General features: G+C 38.6%; 1 non-coding gene across 1 annotated transcript; it reads right to left on the bottom strand.

Moving 5' to 3' along the window:
• Positions 1-5,474: 5,474 nt before the first annotated feature.
• Positions 5,475-5,582, bottom strand: LOC130971766 (small nucleolar RNA R71). Its single transcript, XR_009082976.1, has one exon. It is a non-coding gene; the product is annotated as a small nucleolar RNA R71 (small nucleolar RNA).
• Positions 5,583-7,234: the final 1,652 nt, after the last annotated feature.

The raw sequence follows: 7,234 nt of genomic DNA on the forward strand, positions 1-7,234 counted from the left end.
AAACAATGCCAAAAAGCATACAAATTATCCGCTCATCACTTTCCCTTTTTTGAGACAGTCATCTTTTGTATTTTTGCTGTAAGAAACAAAAGATTTGGTTAATACTCCAAATACTTAACAGTAGTATCAAATAAACCTAACTCAATTCACAAATGAACCGAATTTGGTTCAGATTTGAACAAAACCTCATAAATATTCAATCAGCAAGAAAAGCACATTTTCAATTATTTCTGCATGAAAATGAACTCAAATAAACTAAGAGATGAACCAAAGTATTTATTAGAACCAAATACTTACGTTGGTCTTTTTAATTTAGGTAATAATTTTTGTTTAATTAATCACATGAAATTTTTGTTTAATTGTTAGTAGCACAACACCTGATCCTCAACAACAAATCCTTGCGGTTTGAGAAGAAACTCAGTCTCAACCTTTGGATATGTGAATTTTTCAACTTACTTTCCTATTCTAATAAAAAGAGTTCCTATTCTAATCATTCAACATTAACTTATTACTTGTTTACCTTTATTAGAGTTCCTATTGTAATGGCTCTTCCATGTTCTCCTGTGGAAGAGATAATAAAACATCAAAAGATCGTTACCTCTGTCCCTTGAAAAACTCAAACAGAAGAAGCTTCGGTTAATAAGTAAGTTGTACTTAAAATTCTTTATTTAGTTTTGATGGTATATGATAATAACTTCGGTTCATTATTGAACACTTCTATTTAATCCAGCTGCCCTGTGGAACTCCAACACCAGGCCTACGAAGAAACTCCGTCAACGGATTGGAGTAAGAAGCTCCTCTTAATGTGTACGTTCCACTTAAAATCCTTTTTACTAGTTATGATAGTATATAATAGTAATTTCACTTCATTATTGAACTTCTTTCTATTTAATACAGCTGCCCTCCGAAACCCCAATAGCAAGCATGCGAAGAAGTTCTGGCAAGGAAATCGGAGCAAGAAGCTCCTCTTAATGTGTAAGTTCTACTTAAAATCATTTTTATTACTTTTGATGATATCAAATAGTAATTTTAGTTTATTCCTTAGTTTATTTGAGGTTCATTTGAATTCAGAAATGAATTTGATATGTTCTTGTTGATGATTGAGCTTTTTTGACAGCTAGTTTAAATCTGAAATAATTTCGGCTCATTATTGAACTCTTTTCTGTTTAATTCAGCTGCCCTCTAGAACCCCAACACCAGGCTTGCGAAGATTCTTCTGCAAGGCAAACGGAGTAAGAAGCTCCGACAGATATTGTGGTAAGCCAATTTTTTATTCTTTAAACAATTTTTTTATGAAGAATTTTATTTGTTTTTGTTGATGATTGAGCTTTCTTGACTATTAGTTCAAATATGATGTAATTTCAGTTCATCTCTTAGTTTAGTTGAGTTCATTTGTATGTAGAAATAAATTGAAAATGTGCTTTTCTTGCTGATTAGTGTTTATGATGTTTTGTTCAAATTTGAACCAAATTCGGTTAATTTCTTAGTTTAATTGAGCTTCATTTGAATCCAGAAATGAATTTGACGTGTTCTTCTTGATAATTGAGCTTTTTTTACTACTAATTCAAATCTGATGTAATTTCGGTTTATTTGTTATTTAGCTGAGGTTCTGTTCATACCCAGGGTCGAGGTGTCCGACCCGGGATATTCGACAGCCAAAGCGACCGACCTCTTCAGGTCAGGACAACCTGACCTCTTCCCAAAAAGCTCGGTCAAGTCCCTAGGAAAGCCCAGAGAAGGGCCCAAATAGAGGAACACGCCTCAAATCCTAAGGTGGCCCAAGCCTACAGAGAGAAGGGCGGTTCCTGATTAGCGGATAATTTATACGCTTTTTGGCATTGTTTTTAGTATGTTTTTAGTATGATCTAGTTAGTTTTTAGTATATTTTTATTAGTTTTTAGTTAAAATTCACTTTTCTGGACTTTACTATGAGTTTGTGTGTTTTTCTATGATTTCAGGTATTTTCTGGCTGAAATTGAGGGACCTGAGCAAAAATCTGATTCAGAGACTGAAAAGGACTGCAGATGCTGTTGGATTCTGACCTCCCTGCACTCGAAGTAGATTTTCTGGAGCTACAGAAGCCCAATTGGCGCGCTCTCAACGGCGTTAACAAGTAGACATCCTGGGCTTTCCAGCAATATATGATAGTCCATACTTTGCCCAAGATTTGATGTCCCAAACCGGCGTTCAAAGTTACCCTCAAAATTCCCAGCGTTAATCGCCGGAACTGGCACCAAAGTGGGAGTTAAACGCCCAAACTGGCACAGAAGCTGGCGTTTAACTCCAAGAAGAGTCTCTACACGAAAATGCTTCATTGCTCAGCCCAAGCACACACCAAGTGGGCCCGGAAGTGGATTTTTATGTCATTTACTCATCTTTGTAATTCTTAAGCTACTAGTTCCCTATAAATAGGACCTTTTACTATTGTATTTTCATCTTTTGATCACTTTAGATCTCTAGATCATCTTTGGACATCTAGTTCTTAGATCATTGGGGGGGCTGGCCTCATGGCCATGCCTAGACCTTGTTCTTATGTATTTTCAACGGTGGAGTTTCTACACACCATAGATTAAGGTGTGGAGCTCTGCTGTACCTCGAGTATTAATGCAATTACTATTGTTCTTCTATTCAATTCAGCTTGTTCTTGTTCCAAGATATCACTTGTTCTTCAACTTGATGAATGTGATGATCCGTGACACTCATCATCATTCTCACCCATGAACGTGTGACTGACAACCACCTCCGTTCTACCTTAGATTGAGTGAATATCTCTTGGATTCCTGATACACGACGCATGGTTGATCGCCTGACAACCGAGCGCCCGCCTGACAACCGAGCCAGCCATTCCGTGAGATCAGAGTCTTCGTGGTATAGGCAAGAACTGATGGCGGCATTCAAGAGAATCCGGAAGGTCTAAACCTTATCTGTGGTATTCTGAGTAGGATTCAATGATTGAATGACTGTGATGTGCTTCAAACTCCTGAGGGCGGGGCGTTAGTGACAAACGCAAAAGAATCACTGGATTCTATTCCGGCCTGATTGAGAACCGACAGATGGATAGCCGTGCCGTGACAGGGTGCGTTGAACATTTCCACTGAGAGGATGGGAGGTAGCCACTAACAACGGTGAAACCCTTGCATAAGCTTGCCATGGAAAGGAGTAAGAAGGATTGGATGAAGACAGTAGGAAAGCAGAGAGACGGAAGGGACAAAGCATCTTCATATGCTTATCTGAAGTTCTCACCAATGGAATACATAAGTATCTCTATCTTTATCTTTATGTTTTATTCATATATCATCCATAACCATTTGAGTCTGCCTGACTAAGATTTACAAGGTGACCATAGCTTGCTTCATACCAACAATCTCCGTGGGATCGACCCTTACTCGCGTAAGGTTTATTACTTGGACGACCCAGTGCACTTGCTGGTTAGTTGTGCGGAGTTGTGATAAAGAGTTGAGATTGCAATGAGCGTACCATGTTGATGGCGCCATTGATGATCACAATTTCATGCACCAAGTTTTTGGCGCCGTTGCCGGGGATTGTTTTGTGTATGGACAACTGACGGTTTATCTTGTTGCTTAGATTAGGTAATTTTTTTTTCAAAATTTCTTTAAAAATGAATTCTAGAGTTTCATGGTGATTTGTTGGAATCTGGCTGGCTGAGAAGCCATGTCTAATATTATTGGACCGAGGTTTCAACTTATCATCACAAGAGCTTGTTGATTTCTATCAATCTTGCTATTGGAGCAATGATCTGCTAAGGCTTGGCTGGCCATTGGCCATGTCTAGTGTTTTGGACCGAAGCTTTCTTTGAAAGCTTGGCTGGCTGTGAAGCCATGTCTAATTCCTAGACCGGAGTCTTAGACTAGCATTGCAATGATTCCTGGAATCCAAATTAAGAATTCTGAAACCTTTATTTTCTATTTTCATATAATTTTCGAAAAAGCACAAAAAATTTACAAAATCATAAAAAACCAAAAAAAGATTTTATGTTTCTTGTTGAGTCTAGTGTCTTATTTTAAGTTTGGTGTCTTGCATGCATTGTTTATTTGATCTTGGTTCTATTTTCAAGTCAATAGTACAGGGAACTGAAGATTCAGAACATGCAGCAGAGGAATTACACAGAAAAAGCTGGGCGTTCAAAACGCCCAGTGAAGAAGGACAGACTGGCGTTTAAACGCCAGCCAGGGTGCCTGGTTGGGCGTTTAACGCCCAAAAAGGTAGTGCATTGGGCGTTAAACGCCAGAATGTGCATCATTCTGGGCGTTTAACGCCAGGATGGCACAAGAGGGAGGATTTTGTTTTCAAATCAATTTTTTTTCAAGTTTTCAAAATTTTTTCAAAATCAAATCATATCTTTTCAATCAAATCTTTTTCAAAATCAATTTCTTTCCTTTTTCAAAGATACTTGCTAACAATTAATGATTTGATTGAACATTTCAAGTATGTTGCCTTTTCTGTTGAGAGAGGTTTAATGTTTGAATCATATCTTTTCTTGTTAGGCAAGTCATTAATTTTTAAAATCAAATCTTTTTAAATTGTTTTTCAAATCATATCTTTTCAATCATATCTTTTTAATCACATCTTTTTCAAAAATAGTTTTCAATCATATCTTTTTGATTTCTAATTTCAAAATCTTTTTCAAAAATTACTTGATTTTTTTCCCACTCTTGGTTTTCGAAAATCAATTAAAGTTTTTCAAAATATTTTCAAAATCTTTCACTTAAATTTCGAAACTTTCTTCCCCTCTTCTCACATCCTTCTATTTATGGAGTACCACTCCTTCTCAATGCACAATTCGAACTCTATCTGATTAAGTTCGAATTCTTCTACCTCTTCCTTCTAATTTTCTTCTTCTCTGACACCTCAAGGAATCTCTATACTGTGACATAGAGGATTCCACATTTTCTTGTTCTCTTCTCTTTCATATGAGCAGGAACAAAGACAAAGGCATTCTTGTTGAAGCTGACCCTGAACCTGAAAGGACCTTGAAGCGAAAGCTAAGAGAAGCTAAGGCACAACTCTCTGTAGAGGACCTAACAGAAATCTTCAAAGAAGAAGAAACCATGGCAGCCGAAAACAATAACAATGTCAACAATGCAAGGAAGGTGCTTGGTGACTTTACTGCACCTACTCCCGACTTCTATGGGAGAAGCATCTCTATCCCTGCCATTGGAGCAAACAACTTTGAGCTTAAACCTCAATTAGTTTCTCTAATGCAACAGAATTGCAAGTTCCATGGACTTCCATTGGAAGATCCTCATCAGTTTTTAGCTGAATTCTTGCAAATCTGTGACACTGTCAAGACTAATGGGGTTGACCCTGAGGTCTACAGACTTATGCTATTCCCTTTTGCTGTAAGAGACAGAGCTAGAATATGGTTGGACTTACAACCTAAAGACAGCCTGAACTCTTGGGAAAAGCTAGTCAATGCCTTCTTGGCAAAGTTCTTTCCACCTCAAAAATTGAGTAAGCTTAGAGTGGAAGTCCAAACCTTCAGGCAGAAGGAAGGTGAATCCCTTTATGAAGCTTGGGAAAGATACAAACAATTGATCAGAAAATGTCCTTCTGACATGCTTTCTGAATGGAGCATCATAGGTATTTTCTATGATGGTCTGTCTGAACTATCCAAGATGTCTTTAGATAGCTCTGCTGGAGGATCTCTTCATCTGAAGAAGACGCCTACAGAAGCTCAAGAACTAATTGAAATGGTTGCAAATAACCAATTCATGTACACTTCTGAAAGGAATCCTGTGAACAATGGGACTAATCAGAAGAAAGGAGTTCTTGAGATTGATACTCTGAATGCCATTCTGGCTCAGAATAAAATATTGACTCAGCAAGTCAATTTGATTTCTCAAAGTCTGTCTGGAATGCAAAATGCACCAAGCAGTACTAAGGATGCTTCATTTGAAGAAGAAGCTTATGATCCTGAGAACCCTTCAATGGAAGAGGTGAATTACATGGGAGAACCCTATGGAAACACCTATAATTCTTCATGGAAAAATCATCCAAATTTCTCATGGAAGAATCAAGAGAGACCTCAACAAGGTTTCAACAACAATAATGGTGGAAGAAACAGGTTTAGCAATGGCAAGCCTTTTCCATCATCTTCTCAGCAACAGACAGAGAATTCTAAGAAGAACCACTCTGACTTAGCAACCATGGTCTCTGATCTAATCAAAACCACTCAAAGTTTCATGACTGAAACAAGGTCCTCCATTAGGAACTTGGAGGCACAAGTGGGAAAGCTGAGCAAGAAAGTTACTGAACTCCCTCCTAGTACTCTTCCAAGCAATACAGAAGAAAATCCAAAAGGAGAGTGCAAGGCCATCAACATGGCCGAATTTGGAGAGGAGGAAGAGGCAGTGAACGCCACTGAGGAAGACCTCAATGGGCGTGCACTGACCTCTAATGAGTTCCCTAATGAGGAACCATGGGAATCTGAGGCTCAAAATGAGACCATAGAGATTCCACTGGACTTACTTCTGCCATTCATGAGCTCTGATGAGTATTCTTCCTCTGAAGAGGATGAGTATGTCACTGAAGAGCAAGTGGCTAAATACCTTGGAGCAATCATGAAGCTAAATGACAAGTTGTTTGGTAATGAGACTTGGGAGGATGAACCCCCTTTGCTCACCAAAGAACTGGATGACTTGTCTAGGCAGAAATTACCTCAAAAGAGACAAGATCCTGGGAAGTTTTCAATACCTTGTACCATAGGCACCATGACCTTCAAGAAGGCTCTGTGTGACCTAGGGTCAAGTGTAAACCTCATGCCTCTCTCTGTAATGGAGAAGCTAGGGATCTTTGAGGTACAAGCTGCAAGAATCTCACTAGAGATGGCAGACAATTCAAGAAAATAAGCTTATGGACTTGTAGAGGATGTTTTGGTGAAAATTGAAGACCATTACATCCCTACTGATTTCATAGTCATAGAGACTTGGAAATGCATGGATGAATCCATCATCCTTGGCAGACCCTTCCTAGCCACAGCTAAGGCTGTGATTGATGTTGATGGAGGTGAACTGATCATTCAAGTGAATGAAGAATCCTTTGTGTTTAAGGCTCAAGGATATCCCTCTGTCACCATGGAGAGGAAGCATGAAGAGCTTCTCTCAAATCAGAGCCAAACAGAGCCCCCACAGTCAAACTCTAAGTTTGGTGTTGGGAGGCCACAACCAAACTCTAAGTTTGGTGTTGAACCCCCACATTCAAACTCTAAGTTTGG

The sequence above is a fragment of the Arachis stenosperma genome, chromosome 3 (genome assembly GCF_014773155.1).
Source record: "Arachis stenosperma cultivar V10309 chromosome 3, arast.V10309.gnm1.PFL2, whole genome shotgun sequence".
NCBI classification, from domain to species: Eukaryota; Viridiplantae; Streptophyta; class Magnoliopsida; order Fabales; family Fabaceae; genus Arachis; species Arachis stenosperma.